This window comes from Lepidochelys kempii, chromosome 22, assembly GCF_965140285.1.
Source record: "Lepidochelys kempii isolate rLepKem1 chromosome 22, rLepKem1.hap1, whole genome shotgun sequence".
Classification (NCBI taxonomy): domain Eukaryota; kingdom Metazoa; phylum Chordata; order Testudines; family Cheloniidae; genus Lepidochelys; species Lepidochelys kempii.
In genome coordinates this window covers 10,426,896-10,444,272 of record NC_136401.1, presented here as the reverse complement: position 1 = coordinate 10,444,272, position 17,377 = coordinate 10,426,896, and positions in this window count along the sequence as shown.

The following is a 17,377-nucleotide window of genomic DNA, read 5'->3' as shown; positions in this document are numbered from 1 at the left end:
TTTCTTCATAGACTCACTTAGAATTGGTATTCTAAAGTGAAAACTATAAAATGTGATTGGGGTAACTTCAGTACACAAGGAAATGCATATTCAATTGGGGGTGATCCTACCTGACTATTAGATAATGCCCTGATATACTCTGGAAACTCCTGCATTGTTTGTCTCATTTACTGCTACTTTCTGTTCATGTGTTATATAAGAAATTTGAGTTTTAAATGTAATCTAAAAGAAATCAAGGATAATAATTGACATCGTTGAGAAACTTGACCTACCCATTTGATATTCCAGTTTCTTTTGGGGTTACCACTGTTCTTTCTAAGGGGGGAAAAAGACTTTGTATTGGTTATGGGACAGAAAAATACTCTTTTTGCTAATTATCTTAGTGTTTATTTACCACATACCCAGGAAGTTTTCTATTTGGCAAGTTCTTTTTTTAAAAAGAATACTTCCTAGCAGCTTTCATTCTCATAATCTTCCAAATTGCTTTACAAATGATATATTTAAAGCGCCACTGAAATGCTGCCGCCTTGTGAGCAGTTATATCCTCAGTGGAGTATGGCAGCCAACTGACAGAGCAGGGCAGTGGGGGAAGGGGAAATTTTGATCAAGGATGCAAAGGCAAAGCATTACTCTTACAAAAAGTGCCACAGAAACGCAATATCTTAGGAGAGCACACAGAGGACTGGATCCTCATCAGACATAAATTGATGTAGCATTATTGACTCAATAGAACTGATCTTCAGGTGTGGATCTAGTCCAGAACCTCTATTTTTAAGATGTATGATACTCAGTTTTTCTATGCGGGAAGGGCTAATGGGTATATACTGAAGTAGTCTCCTCAAATGTTGAATGTTCACTAGATTATTTAAAGTTAAAACCTACAGGGACACTGTCAATTTAAAAATCATATATGCACATTGCCTACCCTGTGTCAATAATTTCACCTGAGATTATTAAAACTAAAGTAGTTTTAAAAATTGAAGACAGTAGGATTACTTGCATGAGTAAAGGGAGCAAGATTTGGTCTGTTTTGCTTTTCTCCACTTATACTGTGTGCTTGCTTAGACAATTAAAAAGGTCATCTCTTTTTCCTTTATTATTATTATTATTATAGTCAGTTTCATACTTTCACACTGACATGATGCTGAAATGTTTGAGTGGCAAACACAGGAAGGGAATGTTTAAGAACAAAGAAAAACAGGTTCATTTTTCATTTTATTTTAATTTCATGAAAACATTTTAATCATACTAGTTTTGTAAAGAAAACAAATATTTTAAGCACATCTGCATTTTAGGCCTATGGTTCCTGATAGTGCCTTTTTAGTGTTCTGGACTGGAGAATAGGAAAGTTGTTACTTAAATACACATATGCTACTGTGTTATATTTTCATGCAGACATGTCTTGGGTTATAACTTGGCACATAAGAATATGCAGCATTGGCTCCATTCTTTCCCTTCCTCCTGCACTGGCCACAATCCAAGGGTTATTTATGGGTATTTGCTTCCCTTTCTAGTGGAAGAGAACTATTGGGCCTAAGCATACAGTACATCATATGATATAATGGGCTGCCAAATGCAGAAAACCATGAGTCATCAACTCTTGTGTTTGAAATCAGAGGTAAAGCCTACATTTCCTTTCTTTTAATCCTTTTTGTTTCTGGTGTTTTGATGAAGAGCCCATTTATCTAGTGTCCTCATGTTCACACACAGATCCCAGAAAGAAAGGCCTTCATTGTCAAACCAATGTATTTTTCTAGGCACCCAGAATAAACTACATTAATTAATTCCCCATTTTCCTTAACTGTGTGGAATATTGGTGTAATCCTTGATCCTGAACTTTTCCCCACATCTCTGCATTATCACCTTGGTATACTGCTGCCTCAATAGTACTTCAGCTGAATTTCTTATCCATTCCTTCATCTTCTCCTGTCTGATCTATTGCAATTCCCTTCCCTGTGGCCTCTGCAAGTCTCTCAGATGCCTGGAGAGTGGTGCTCTCTGCCTTCTCAGATGTACAATACACCCACATCCTTCTAGCAATTCTGCTTTCTTCTTTTTCATTTCAAAATCCAGTTAGAAAGTGATCTTGTGGCTTCTTTTTGGCCCATTGCCATGTATCAGCCTACTTCACAAAACTTGTGTGGCTGAACCCCGCTTGCTTATTGGCATACCGCTCACACAAAGCCGCTGTCAGTACAAGAACCTTCTCCTCTGCAACTCCAGAGCAGCCTTTTCCTAATGCCTCCAGTTCATCAACACTCCACCTCATTTCAAATCTAAGTTAAAGATACCTCTATTCTCCCCTGCCTATATCTCTGAATTCCCTTCTTTGCTATTATGTATTTGATTCTTTTTTGTGATACTGTCTAATTCTGTAAAGTATTGTGGGTTACAGATTATATAATCTGTATGGAGAACATTGATCTAATCTTGTAAATCCTTGTGATTTGTTACGTAAGTAGTCTTTACATTAGTAGCCTCATTGACGTCACTGGGACTACTCATATGCATGATGATTACTTACATGAGTCAGGGTTTGCAAATTGAACCATAAATCGGATTGTATATTCCATCACTAGTTTGTCACTCCCCTGCTGCCCCTCTGTGTCTGTCTATAACCTAAATAATTGGAAGATTGGAAAATTTCAACTCTATCTGAATTATTTACATATGACTGACCACCTCTGAACTGTTTGAATACACTGCACTGTTTTATACCGTAAGGGTGGAATACTAGATATAGTGGAGGTGTTGGTATAAGATTAATAATTTAGAAAGAAGCCATCATAAATTTAGATTAAGGGGATCATTGCATCAAAAGACCATACAAATAAACAAAGCTTTTCTCCTTTATTGGTTCTTTGTTTTTTCCAAACCAGTTCAATCTCTCATCGTCACAAACCAAGTTAGTCATATTTGTCATTCTCTATTAGAAAACTTAGAGTTATGCAGATGTGTGCTATAATAGTGTCCACTTAATGCCCACAAAACTTCTACACTTTGTTTTACAGAAGACTTGTACATTTTTTTTTAAAAAACCTGCACATCTAGACAGTTTTCAGATGAGCAAACCAGTTCCCCACTCCCATCTTTATTACTGCTGATGGCCACTTCACCTGGTGTACTCCACACACAGCCATAATTTTGCCCTCTAATATTTGCAAAAACGTGTGCAAAGGTCAAAATAAGAAATGAGCAAGAAAGTCCAGTTCCCATTCAAGGGATCCATTTTCAGTACAAAAGTTGCAACATTACTTACGCCAAAAATGCATGTTAATTTCTAGACAGTATCAAACCAATACAAGCTTGGAGACTCCACGCTTATAGACACCATCATATAATCAGCACACTTCAGAACATCAGACAGATCATTCACAAAAAATATTCCAGTCAAGCACATCACCCTATGAGAATGTATAGAACTCTGACATAAATTAATACACTCTAAGGCAATGGGCCAGATCTTCAGCTCATGTAAATCACTTCAGTGGAGCTATGCTGATTTACGCCAACTGCGGATCTGGCTACATAATCCTTTCAAAAATCTCCATTGCATGCTTAATAAACAATATATCAAAGGTGTAGGGAAAAAGGTGAGTTTTACAGTTTCCCCTGAAGGTCTGCATTAACAAAGCCAAGCTCTGGTGTACCAACTGGAGGAATGTGTTCAGTCAAGCATCCCCTCATGGAAAATGCCTTGCCACTAGCCTGCCAATATTTCTGTGGCTCCAATATAAAATTATAAAGCCTGCTGCCTAAGGTGGCATTTACGAAGTCCGCCTGGGGCTCAGGACCAGACAAAATTGCCAAGTGGGTTTTGTGTGTTATCTTGTTTTGATACTTCTGATAGACGCCATCTTAAATTGTAAGCTCTTGCATGGCAGGGACCATTTTTTTGTTTAGAGTCTGTACAGCGCCCAATACAGTGGGTCCTAGTCCATGATTGGGGTTCCTGGGTGCTACCCCAATTTAAATAATAATACATTACATGGAGGGCACGCAGGGTAGGGTGAATAAAAGAGTAGTGAAGTATTGGTGTTTGTATTTCAAGATTTTTTAATAACTGGAACTTTTTCCAGAAAACTACAGTGAACGATTCAGCTTTTAATTCCAATTTAACTAAATTCTTTTGTCTGGGATTATTTATCAGTTTAGAGCATAGTTGTCCCTTGCCTAGGAAACTCTTCTATTTAAAATGTTTGGAACCCTGTTGGCCGATTTTTATATCAGCAGATCTGATTACATTCCTTCAGTGTTGATAGCGGCTATCTTTGTAGGAGCCACAAAAATCTGTTGTGATGTTTGTTCTGCAGAAGCAGTAGATTAATATTGTTCCCAATGAGAGCAGTTGTGTACAAACGACGAAGGAAATAAAAGTCATGTTACTTTCAGCTCCATTAGAAAGACAGGGCTGGGTGAATCAAAACCTCAGCAATGAAACATTTTGAAGTTTCTGAATATGTTACATATAAACAAGTTGAATTAACAAGGAAAACCTTAGTATTATACTACCTTAGTTAAATATTTACTATATTGAAGTACTTTTAGTGTGTCCATCATTGTAGTATTTAGATTTATTCTGTAAGAATATCTGTTAAATTAATTTTCTGCCAACTTTTTAGAAGTCCCTCTGACTATTTTGATATTTCCATGATTGTGAACAGTCTTGTCAATGAGAAATGTCAATTTTTAAGTTCTTCCCAGAATAACAGTAGGGAAAACTCCCACATTTTGACATTTGTTTTCATCCTGAATCAAACAAGTAGAAATATTGAAAAAATTTGCAGAATGATAAGTTCTGAAACATTTCAATTTAGAAATGAAAAATATGACATTTCTCAATTGAAATGTAATATTTTTATACTGGAAACTGAAATGTTGATTCAAAGTGAAATGTTTCATTTTGGAGTGGTGCTTCAGAATTTCTTTTCCTTTTCCTCTTCTTTTCAAGAATTGATGATTTCCCATGGAAATTTTTTGGCCAGCTCTAATTTGTAGCCACCAAGGAGCTGATCCTCTGAGAAGCATAGCACCTTTAATGCCCATTAACTTGAGTGGGAGCTGCAGATGCTTGGCACCTCACCAGGTCAGACCTTAATATAGTTGTATCAGTGCGTTTGCACTGGTGCAAACCCCTAGTATAGATATAATTTGTACTGCTGCAGCACATCCCAGCTTCAGACCAGTGTAAACCATGCACCAGTGTAGCTACATTGATGGCTAAAAAAAACACTGTAGACAAGGCTTTATTCACACAAAAGTCCCATTTTGAGGCAATGGTTGTCCGTGTAAAAGATCTCAGAATTTGACCACGGGTGTGACTGCCATCACCAAGCATTCAAACATCATGAGTCAGGCCCCTAAAAATCATGAGGTTGATTTAAAGATCATGAGACAAAAAATAAAAACGGGGTTCCCTTTATTTACCTTTTGGTTTCTGAGGCTTTAGGGATCAAGTTTTCATGATTTTCTCCACATTGATGAGGGCTCGAAATGTATTATTTTTTAATGAAAGCTGAGATTCTCAACCTAGGTGCTGGGGTTTTAAAAAAACAAACTAATTATTGCAAAAGTTGGCAGCACCGCATATGTCATCTACATCTCACAGTATCCAGACTGCAGCTTCCTGTGTGAATTAACTGATCCTGCAATGAACTCAACAGCGGCAAACACCTGCATTCGCACAGAGCCCTACTGATTTAGGCCGCCTTATGGATTATTGTCAAAACACTTTTACTGATTTATTCTTTGCACTTAAACGTGTTTGGCTATATCCTCTAAAAGATACTTGTCTTCGTAGAAGAGAATCTGATCTTGGTGAGTAGTTTAAGGGAATGAGATATTTTGCAACAAAACTGAGTTTGGGAAATGAATATATTCCACCCTACGTACAGACAGACACCGAAATGTGTTCCAAAGCAAATGCCTTAAAAAAAATAGTCGCTATTAAATGGAATGAATTTATAACAAATGCCAAGATCCGTCTGAGTTCAGCAACCCCGTGTCTCTGAAGATGTCCAGGAAAGAAGATGGGAATATTTGGGGCATGTGTTAAGAATGAAGCAAAAGTGTCTGCCATGACAGGTGTGCAACCAGAAGAACATGCAGAAGTGTCTGACTGAAAGACTCCCTCCTTCGAAAACTACTTGGAGAGGAAGAATGTATGGGATTTAACACAGAGGAGATGCAAAGAGCAGCCCAGGATAGACAGGGCTGGTGGACCCTTGTTCGAAGCAATGTTTGATGGCAGAGGAACGTTTCAAATTCAGACCCTAGCAGCTAATTATACTAAAGATTAAAATGTGTTAATCTGGTTCCTGATCTCATCCTTCCCTTTTTTTCTTTGCTTTTTGGATTAGTTTATCAATATTATATTTTTAGAAAATGTGGACATTCTGTTGTCATCAGAGTTCATTTCATGTCACTCAGATGCATCCAAGTGCTATATGATGTAGGCATGCCCAGAGTTCAGGCCAGTCTTGCACTGGAGGCTGGAGACCCTAAGGTCAGATGTTGTCTTCAAGGACGCAGATTTAGAATGCAAGTAATTATCCCTTCTTGCAACCTCAAGTGTGCTAGAGCTCAGCATTTCTCCACAATTATGGAATTGTAAATTGTTGCTTTGAACTTTTGTAATCCCAGTTTGCAATCACTGGAACAATTCAGGATTTATTAGATAAGTGCATGGAGGATAGGTCCATCAATGGCTGTTAGCCAAGACGGTCAGGAACGCAATCCTATGCTCTGGGTGTCCGTAAGCCTCTCACTGCCAGAAGCTGGGACTGGATGACAGGGGATGGATCACTCAATAATTGCCCTGTTCTGTTTATTCCCTCTAAAGCATCTCGCACCGGCCACTGTCGGAAGACAGGATACTGTGCTAGCTGGACCACTGGTCTGACCCAGTATGGCTGTTCTTATTAGGATTTGCTTATACAAGCCTGAGTTTATAGTTCACGGATGTTCAAACTTACAACCAACAATGTGCTGCAGTTCCAGCTGAAAGTGCTTATGTATCCTGCAGCACAGAACATGGATTTTATGAATATTGGATCATGGATTTTATGAATATTTTTGACATCTCAATGGAGCTGATTGCCCCTATCTCTAACTATGACACAAAGGCCTATTGGTGCCAGTTGGCAAAGGGTTCACTGCTTTATGTCAGCAACTCCTAACAGTCCTGACAAAGTCACTACATCTACCACACCATTTTCATAGTATCTATCCATAAAGAAAATCACATAAGGTATCTAATCAAAGCTTATGTCAGATTGATCCTCATAATCATTGCAAGATATATGTATGGATGAAATTTAAGGAGCTGTGTATATGTACTGAAAGCTGGGTGGACAGACAGGTTTTGCCAGACAAAGGGAAGTAGATTCACGTCTGCCTAGGTTCATGTGTAGATTAAGCATTGGAACCCCATTTATATGCAGGGAGATGGGAAGTCAACAGGAAGAGAACTGCAGCAGAGGTGAAGAGCTTTGTCTAGAGGTGCACTTTAGAAGTTTCTTAGACTATAACTGGAGGACAGGGAATTGGGAAAGCACCCTGTTGTCCAACACTGAGGGAGGAAAAAGGACAGCACTTTATGCATCCCTGAATGGTAGTTCCTGGGCATGTAGATTGAGAACACTGGGAGATTGTTTTAGGTGAGAAACTACTTTAGACAAGGATTGTAGCCTGTTACAGTTAAGTTTAAACTCTAAGGAGCATGTTATACTTTTTGTTTTCTATGTAGCCATTTCTGTTTCCATTATCTTTAGTATCTCTTATAGCTGAATCTTTGATCGTAAATTTATGATTATTTCTCTGTAAATATATCTCTATGCTGTTATGTTAAAAAGGACCTGATTCTGAATTGTACCAATCAAGCTGTGTGTACACTGTTCTCTTAGGAACAGTAAACCTGGTAATTACAGGAGCTTTCAGAGGGGCTCAGGGATTGGGTTGCACCTATTATTAGCCTGTAAAGTAAAGTAAGGGCTGGCAGAGATTCGAGAAGATTGTCTGGGTTGCTGACAGATAGACTGAGGGTGGCGGGGAGCTTGACACCCACACCAGAAAAAGTGTCCTCTCTCGCTGAAGCAGGGGGAGTAACAGGGTGATTCACATTTTTGGGCATACTGGAAGGAACCATCACCCTAACCCATTTTATAGTTTCTGTCAAATGAAGCCAGATGCTTTACACTTTGGATCATGCATAACAATTAATCCTCCAATAAGTTCCTAATTACATTCCTAATACTGTATTGCTTAGACTTTTCTTACGTATAGTTGGGCAATAGCAACACTGAATTCAAGGTTAAGACTCACTTACTGTTGAACAACCAGTTTTTCTAAGTGCTCAAAAATCCACATGCCTAGTCAGATTGTTTTAAAAATTGCTGTTCCTCACGCAGATCTGGGGTAGGGTTAGTGGTCTTAATTTGAGGTAATTTGAGCAAGGGGTTCTTGAGAGATAGCACTCCCCCTAAAATCATATGACATCAACATTTTTTGGTTCTTACAACTTCTTTTGTGCACAGCTGAAGCTTAAACTATGGCTCTAACCCTCCCCAAACTTATGGCACCTGTTTGGGATGGATTTCAGCTAATATCTGGAGCCCAACATTAAAAAAAATATTCAGGTTAAAAGTTGGATCTACTATGGGTCTTGAGTCAAGTTAACAGGCCAGAGAAGTTTCAGAGTGGTAATAACCGTGTTAGTCTGTATCAGCAAAAACAACGAGGAATCCTTGTGGCACCTTTGAGACTAACAAATTTATTTGGGCACAAGCTTTCATGGGCTAGAACCCACTTCATCAGATGTATGGAGTGAAAATACAGGAGCAGGTATAAATACTTGAAAGGATGGGGGTTGCTTTACCAAGTGTGAGGTCAGTCGAACAAGATAAATCAGTTAACAGCAGGATAGCAAGGGAGGAAAAATAACTTTTGAAATGGTAAGAGAATGGCCCCTTACAGACAGTTGACAAGAAGGTGTGAGTAACAGTAGGGAGAAATCAGTATTGGGGAAATTAAGTTTAGGTTTTGTAATGACCCAGCCACTCTCAGTCTCTATTCAGGCCTAATCTGATGGTATCCAGTTTGCAAATTAATTCCAGTTCTGCAGCTTCACGTTGGAGTCTGGTTTTGAAGTTTTTTTGTTGAAGAATTGCCACTTGTAGGTCTGTTATTGAGTGACCAGAGAGATTGAAGTGTTCTCCTACTGGTTTTCTTGCAAGTCAGAGGGTTTGCAGGCAGCCTGATGTCAGAGTAAGTGAGTGTCTGTATGGGATATACTGTGTCCATTGAACCTAAGCAGCACCTATATACTATGAACTTGAGTCCTTTCCTAGGTAGCTTCTGAGAATATGTGTCACGCAGATTAGGTGCTCTCTGCCTGTATTCAGCATGGCTCCTGGAAGTTTTGCCCTGAACCCAAAGCTGCTGGTTTAATATCTGGCATTTCAAAGTGCTCTATAATCCACATGCATTGGGACATTATCTTGAAAACTGGTGTGTTACAACAGGTGCTGGTGTTGAGTTTGGGGTGCAAATTTGGGGTCACTTGATCTTTTGCTTCCCAATAGTCATCCCCTGATACTATGTGCTCTTTTAAGTGTTTAAAATCTATCTGATGTGTATAATGAATTTATCTTGAATATTGGTATGCCACAACAGGTACAGGACTGGGTTTTTTTGGACATTCGGAGTCCTGTGGTCAAGAGTTTGGGGTGCATGCAGATGAATGAGAAAGTACAGTTCTGTGGGACACAACACTCCATATAAAATGGCACACTTACGTATTTCTGCCTATTGTAGGGCAGCCCTGACTGAAACATACCCTCAGTGGATCTCGCCAGCTCCAGGGACAGAGTTAAGGCTGTGTACTGTGACTCTGTATTTCCTGGTTTCCAGTGGTTTAAGTATTGGTGTATTCAATGTTTTGGAAGGACAGGAGGCACACACCATTAACTCTTAAAGAAAATTTTGGGAAGTGAATTATGTTATATTTAGTAATGTCAGTTCAGTCCCTGGGTTGGGAATAAGGATGAGGCAATCTGGAGATTCTAAACAAAAGCCATTTCTCTGCCTGGCTGCAATTTTTCTGATTGATTTTTTTTTATTTCTCTGTGCCACTGACTTGTCAGGTGGAAGGTAAATATTTCATAACTAATAATAAAAGAAATGCATTGTAAGTAGTCAAAATATTCTGATATCTACTTTTTAAAAGGCCCTGACTGATTCATTTGCCTGCATTGTCTCTACACTGCAGCTATACAATTCATTGCTTTGGAAAGCTTGTAAAATAAAAAGCTTATGGCAGGGTTTAGGGGCAAATGAGGATTTAGTAACAGATTATTCTAATATAGGTGCTCTGTGGATAGTGCCATAAAAGAAGCTGCTCCAGGAGCAAATGGACTTTGAACCCAAGACTGCAGGTCTAGGGTAGAAATCCTGAACTAGAGAATGTTTTGGTAATTCTTATTCTTTGCTTGATGTATACAATTGTTCCTGAGAAGGGAACATGGCAAACTGGCCCTGTGTTTTTGTTTGTTTGGCTTATTGGTTTGTTAACCTACAGTGTTATATATCTGAAAGGCGGAGACAAAATATCGTCTTAATAGCTGTATTACCTAGCCAGATTTTGAAAAACAATTTCTATTTTCCTGTAGTCCTATATGTACACTGTGTAACATGGCAAGCAGTGCACTCTTTAGGTTCTAATTCCATTTAAACAAACAAGAAATGTTGAGCTTCCGTCCTACACAAGAATTAAAATTGGGCCGGATGGTCACATTGTATTGGATCATATTGGAAAAATATCACAGAGAATGTGTCTTCAATGCAAACTTAGCCAGGATGTTGCCCATAAGCATCCCTCCCATCTATATACGCAAACCTCTCACTTGAGTTTGGTGGTGCCTTCAATCCAGGCTAGCTGGTGTGGCAGCGGTGGGTGGGTCAGAGCCCAAGTTCCACTTTCACTCGGCTATATATATTTAAAATGCTTTTACCATTGTTACTAATAATTCATGATTATTAAAACTAATTTTTTTTTTTAAGAATTTGATTTACTTTTCACCCTTTGGGGTTTTGTTTTGATGTTTACATTTTACTTAGCTTTGAAAAATAAAAATAAGCATGAGCTTTGGTTTTGTTTCTAGTTAATTTTCCGATTCTCTGGCACTTTGTGCTACCATGTCTAGCTTGCATACACTGCAGGGAAATTTAATACTTCAACAAAATGCTCTTTTCATTGAAATAAAAAAACTCCACCATGGTAAAAGCATATCAACAGCATAATTTAGGCCTAAACAACTTTACAGCAGTCCTTTAACATACACTAAATGGCTTTATTCACCTTGAAATTATAATAGCTTCATGCTCTTTTATCAGATTTTTCAACATCTGGCTGCTTGATTGATCTGCAATAAAAGAGCCCTCTACCACACAGAAGGTGAGGTGCTGTGACTATGCATTACCAACCAGTGAGTCATATAATTATTGAAAACCCATAGGCAAATATTTGAGACACAGTAAATAGGACAATTTAGCGTGCACGTCTGATTTCTTCATCTGTATTTAAAGAAGAAATTTCAGACTGGAACAAGCTTGAATGAAAGAGAAACCGTTTATACAAAAAATAAACTAACTTGGTCATTATGCCATGTCTACACTAGTGACCTTAGAGTAGCTCAGCTGTAGTGATGATGCAGCTGCGCCGCTGGAAGATCTCCCATGTAGCCATTCTTTGCAGACGTCGACATTATCAAACCACCCCCAACAAGTGGCGGTAGCTGCGTTGGCAAGAGATTGTTTCCTACTGACATAGTGTTGTCCACACCAGCGCTTTTGTCAGCGTAACTTATTCCCTCAGGGGTGGGTTTTTTCTCCACACCCCTGAACGATATAAGTTATGCCGACAAAAGTGCTAGTGTAGACATAGCCAAGGGACAACCTGTGAGGAGATGGATGGATGGTTTGTGGCAGATCACTGGGAAGTCAGCTGCTGAGTGCTCAAAGTTAGCGATGGATCAAGAAGGCTTCCAAAAATTCTGCTTTGAGGTCACTGATATTCAGCTAATGGATAAATGGATTTACTTACTTATTATGACTTCTCAAATTCACCATTATGAGCTGAAACCTTCTCTGTAAGCATATGCCTGAAAAGCCACAGCCAGAAGAGGTGCAAGTGTCATGTCCTGGTTCTGGAACCCCAGAAACCTGCAGAGAGGATGCTCTGGGGGGCCCTCAGCAAGAATTAGGGGGGCAGGATCCACAGATCTTAGCATGTATATGCCCTGACTCAGACCCATTCAGCCTGCGTTCCATGTCAATTATTCCCACTCCTGGCAGGAACAGTCTGACTGGGAATAGGGGATGCTTGATGCATTAGACAAACCTACTTCAGGCTTCACTGCAAAAATCAGATACGAGAGAATTGGCTGGAAGAGAGCAAGATCTTGCAGCTCATTGTCAGTGGGAGTTAAACACATAGAAACTAGAAATGCACTCAAACTATAAATTTTAGATCCAAGTGTGGATTTCAAATACCTCAGAGTTGGGGCTTTTTTAAGATTTAATGCTTTGATTCAAGCCAGTTTCTAGCACTAAAGAGAGAAGAGAACCTCAATAGCTTAGATACTAAACAAATAGAATGTAAGTACCTCTTTGGGGAATACTTTCGCTATTAAGTGACGGGTTTCAGAGTAACAGCCGTGTTAGTCTGTATTCGCAAAAAGAAAAGGAGTACTTGTGGCACCTTAGAGACTAACCATTTTATTTGAGCATAAGCTTTCGTGAGCTCACGAAAGCTTATGCTCAAATAAATTGGTTAGTCTCTAAGGTGCCACAAGTCCTCCTTTTCTTTTCACTATTAACTAATTGTTCAGGTTTTGGGATCTGCAGGTATTATTTAGTCTGACTCTGCCAAGGGATCCGTTATGGGATTTAACGTTTTTCCCATTGAAGTGAACGGCGCTCTGCATGTGCACAAGGGTCCATGCTAGCAGAACCCATTGCCAGATGAGGGCCTTAGATACGAGTGGCAACTTTGGCCCAGATCCTGCCCTGCTTTAGGGTGTTTTTGAGTCAGGGTCTTATACAAATTAGTCTTAAAACTGGCTTCCCTTGCTATCCTCCAGTACAGTGGAATCCTTGGGTGGCGTGTTACTGCAGTAGCTTATACTACCACCCACCACTCTCAGATGCCAGTGTGGGGACATGGCAATGGCATCCTGGCAACCCCCAGCTGCCACAGTGGCCCCTTGCCCATTGGCAGCAGCCACCATGATTAAAATAGCCTATAGACGCCCCTGGTTTATGCTGCAGAGCAGCCTGATGTCCTTCCTGAGCTGTGCAAATGTTCTCCAGCCACAGCTCAGGATCTGTGCCCTGTCTATAAAGCACCATCTTGGGGCTATCCAAATACTGTATACTTTCGTCACTCGATATTATTTGTTAATATTAGACTGCAATGGACATTTAGCTTGGTCATTCCTTTTTAGAAAAAAATTTCATTCACCTTCTGCCAAATAAATCCATTTTTGGAGGCATGAATGGGATTAAAACTGTTGTATGTGTACAAACGTATCTTTTTGAAAGGGGTTGTATTAAAATGTGAGAATCAAATATATTTTCCAGGAGATGGAACAAATAGCAGATACAAGGACTCTAATTTAACTACTTAGAGACTGATCATGTGACCATTCTGAAGGCCCAATGACTTCAGTAGAAGACAGTGTCATTTAGCACGCAGAGAGCTGGACCTAAAGTGTCTTTACAAGGGTGCAGATTTTTTTTTTTAAACATAATCTGGTTCAAGGGCATAAGTGTTTTCTGGCTTATTAGTATTGAGTTCTCTTATGTTTTATACTTGAAAAGCTAGCAATTACTGAAAGTGAAATGGAAGAATAAGATGGCAAATTTCCCTTCAGAAAAAATTAAGGAAATCTCACTGTCACTTCATTGTTGGATAGATACCTGTTTTGGAGAGCCTGTCATCTTTGAAGCTGAGATTGAGTGTGTGTATAGTAGGTAAAGGAGGCAAACAACTCTGGTAGCTAGTCTTATTTTCAGGATATACATGCTGAATTTTTAAGTTCTCAAAAAAAGCAGAATATTTAAGTATGACTTCTTTTAATGAGAGGAATACTTGTGGCACCTTAGAAACTAACTAGTTTATTTGAGCTGTAGCTCACGAAAGCTTATGCTCAAATAAATCGGTTAGGCTCTAAGGTGCCCCAAGTACTCCTTTTCTTTTTCCGAATACAGACTAACACGGCTGTTACTCTGAAACCTGTCTTTAATGAGAGGGAGATTATTGCACTAATATATTTAAATGTGCTGATGTATAATTTTTACAGAGCAGACAACAGGGTCAAATTTCACCTTCATACAGACGTCATGTGTATGTCTACACGTCAGTGAGGTTTCACCAAGGTGGATGTTGGGGCAGAATTTGGACTAAAGCAATGAGTTATGAGTAACTGTTTTTCAATATACTGGCACCTGTTGGTGAAGGTGCTTAAAATCCAGCTGAATAAAGATAACTAACTAGAAGTATCTGTACTCATGTAACCATGTTTCTTCATCCACACTACAGGGCTTTCTGAAATATATTTTAAATTCAGCTGTTAGATCCCAAATGGGGAATTAACTATCAGCTATTTGCATTTTAAAGGGAAAACCAAACCCCCGTAGGGCTCTACTTAAGACTTCCTTTGTGTAACTTACCAGATACTACATCTCAGCGTAGTCTGTAAGGATTCAAACTAATGACTGAGACAAGTGAGGAAAATTTAGAATCAGAATAATCCTTGTAAGTCTGTTTTAAAACTGCAGGTGTTATTGATATCTGTGTTAAAAATGCCAGCTTCCACTATAGCTTGTCTTTGTGCAATGGTATTCCTTTACTGCTCAGAAAACAGGGCCCCCAGTCTCAAGTGAATCGAGGATGTTGGAGGCATAGGGCTGCTATATCTCATACACAGAGGAACACGGTAATAGGAAATTGTAAAACACTTCAGCAAAGAACCTGGCCACCTAAACTAGATACATTTTAAATTCAGTTCATGTCAAAGCAGGTGCAATAATAAGCAAGCTATCGGAGAAGCGGCTTGGGCTTTGGAGAAGCAGAGACCTCCATGGGGGTGACCCCTCTTCTGCGACATCAGAATACTTCAGGAAAGAAATGAAGTCATCTGATTTCCCTTTAAGGCTCTAAGTTTGTGGATGTAAGCTGCAGGAGAACCACTTCTTCTGATGGAGATGCCAGGGTCCATTTCCTGGTCAGCTGTCTCAGTCTCTCCTGGCCGGCCTTACTTCTTCAGCATGAAGCACCTTCTCATTGGGTGTCATATTCAACTGAAACTCAGAACACCTGCATTTCATGTGATTACTAAGAGCATTTGTTCTTCTTTTCAGCCTTTAGGGCTTAAAGAATGCTAAAGTGTAGCTACTTTTAGGTTGTCATTTGGAAAGCCACTGTACAACAGGTGGAAGAAACCCACACAGGAGATTCATATTTTCTAGGACGTGACTATATTAACAGGGGCTCTATGCTAGTGATCCAGTTGCAAGACAGGGGCCTAACGCAGTACAAAACTGCTTGGCTCCTGCCAGAAATGTGATACCATTGCTAGCACAAAGGACAAAGCCAGGACGTGTGGGTTCTGTTCTTTGCACTGCCACTAACTCACAGTATACCTTGTGCAAATCACATAACAGTGCAGATTCCCCATGAGAGGAATTGTGAGAAGTATTAATATGGCTACAGTATGAATGAATTTGAATTAGGAAGCTCCATACTCCCATCAAGGCTGCCAATTTAATGATTTTAACAGGATAAACAGCTTGATGATGACCATCAGAATGGGACAGTCAGAGATGTAGTCACTGATTCAGATCTCAAACCACTGTAAATCAGGAATAATTCCATTGATGGAGGTACATTGGTATAAAAACAGAATGAGAGAAAAATTAGCCTTAAGTATCAGGTATAGGTGCAACTGATGCAGAGAACAAGATCTGTTAACAGAAAAGCTTTACAGTATCATGATGTTATGTCTACTGGACTTTACTTGTTCTTATGTGTCATATTACCACTTAACACAACTTGCTGCTTATGAACCGAGTAACCACACCAACAAATGATGAAGAATGAAAGGGCAACCTCAGGGTGCTGTAAAAGAGCTTTTTAGCGTAAGTTAGTTCCATAATGGCTGACTGAATATGCACTGAATCACACCTGATTTCCCCTCCCCCCCCCCGCCAAAAGAAAAGGTAGGGTGGGGGGAGAAAAACAACTTAGTTTTTATTGTGCTGCAGATGATCTGACATCTTTACCAACAGGACAAGTTGAGGTTTTTCACATTCCATGTTGCTTATTTGCCATGTCATTTGTTTAGGTGATTTCAGTTTTAATCTACGAGTGAAAACTGAACTCTATTATGAATCAGATCACTGCCTTTGCTTGTAAGTAGTCCAAGCCATTTTCATTTTCAGGTTTATTTTACTGCAGAAGGCAAATAAATGTACATTAATAAAGTTCAAATCTCTCCCATAAAGTAACTTCTACATCAGTGCTCACCTTCCCATCATGTGTCAAGTCATTAACAATCCAACTGTAATATTTTACATTTATATAGAATATTTGGGCCAAATTCTGATCTGGGATAAATAGGTGCAATTTCACAGACTTCTGTGGAGTTACCCCCGCTTATACCAAGTCTGAATTTAGCCCTTTCATGCAGAATACAGTAATGGCATTCATCACTACTGAAATACCATCTTCTTTTGGGTGGAAACTGACAGGCAGAAGTGCAAAGAGGATGAGCAATTATGTCCAAGGACACCATAGAAAATGCTTTCTGTGTAAGTGTCCATGAGATCTTTAATATCCATAGAAAATAGACTGGACTTGGTTTTTAAAGTCTCATAGGAAAGACCCCTATACAATAAACTTCTTGCTATTCAATTTATCTAGCTTGGAAAGACAAACAGTTCAATTGACCCTTCTGATATCTAGACAGTTTGTTCCAAGTAGTCTAGGGGCTAATGATGCCTGCTCTTCACAGGTGAACTAGAAGAGAGAAAGGGTCCAACAGTCATTGTTGTTATATTCTCAGATAACAGCCACAGCCGCTTATCGTGCAGCTGCAGTTTAAAAAGTTAATGGAATGTTAGGAACCATTAGGAAAGGGATAGATAATAAGACCGAAAATATCACAATGCTGCTATATAAATCCATGGTACACCAACATGTGGAATACTGTGTGCAGTTCTGGTCACCCACATCTCAGAAAAGATATGTTGGAATTGGAGGAGGGTAACGAAAGTGATTTGGGGTATGGAACAGCTTCCATCGGAGGAGAGATAAAGA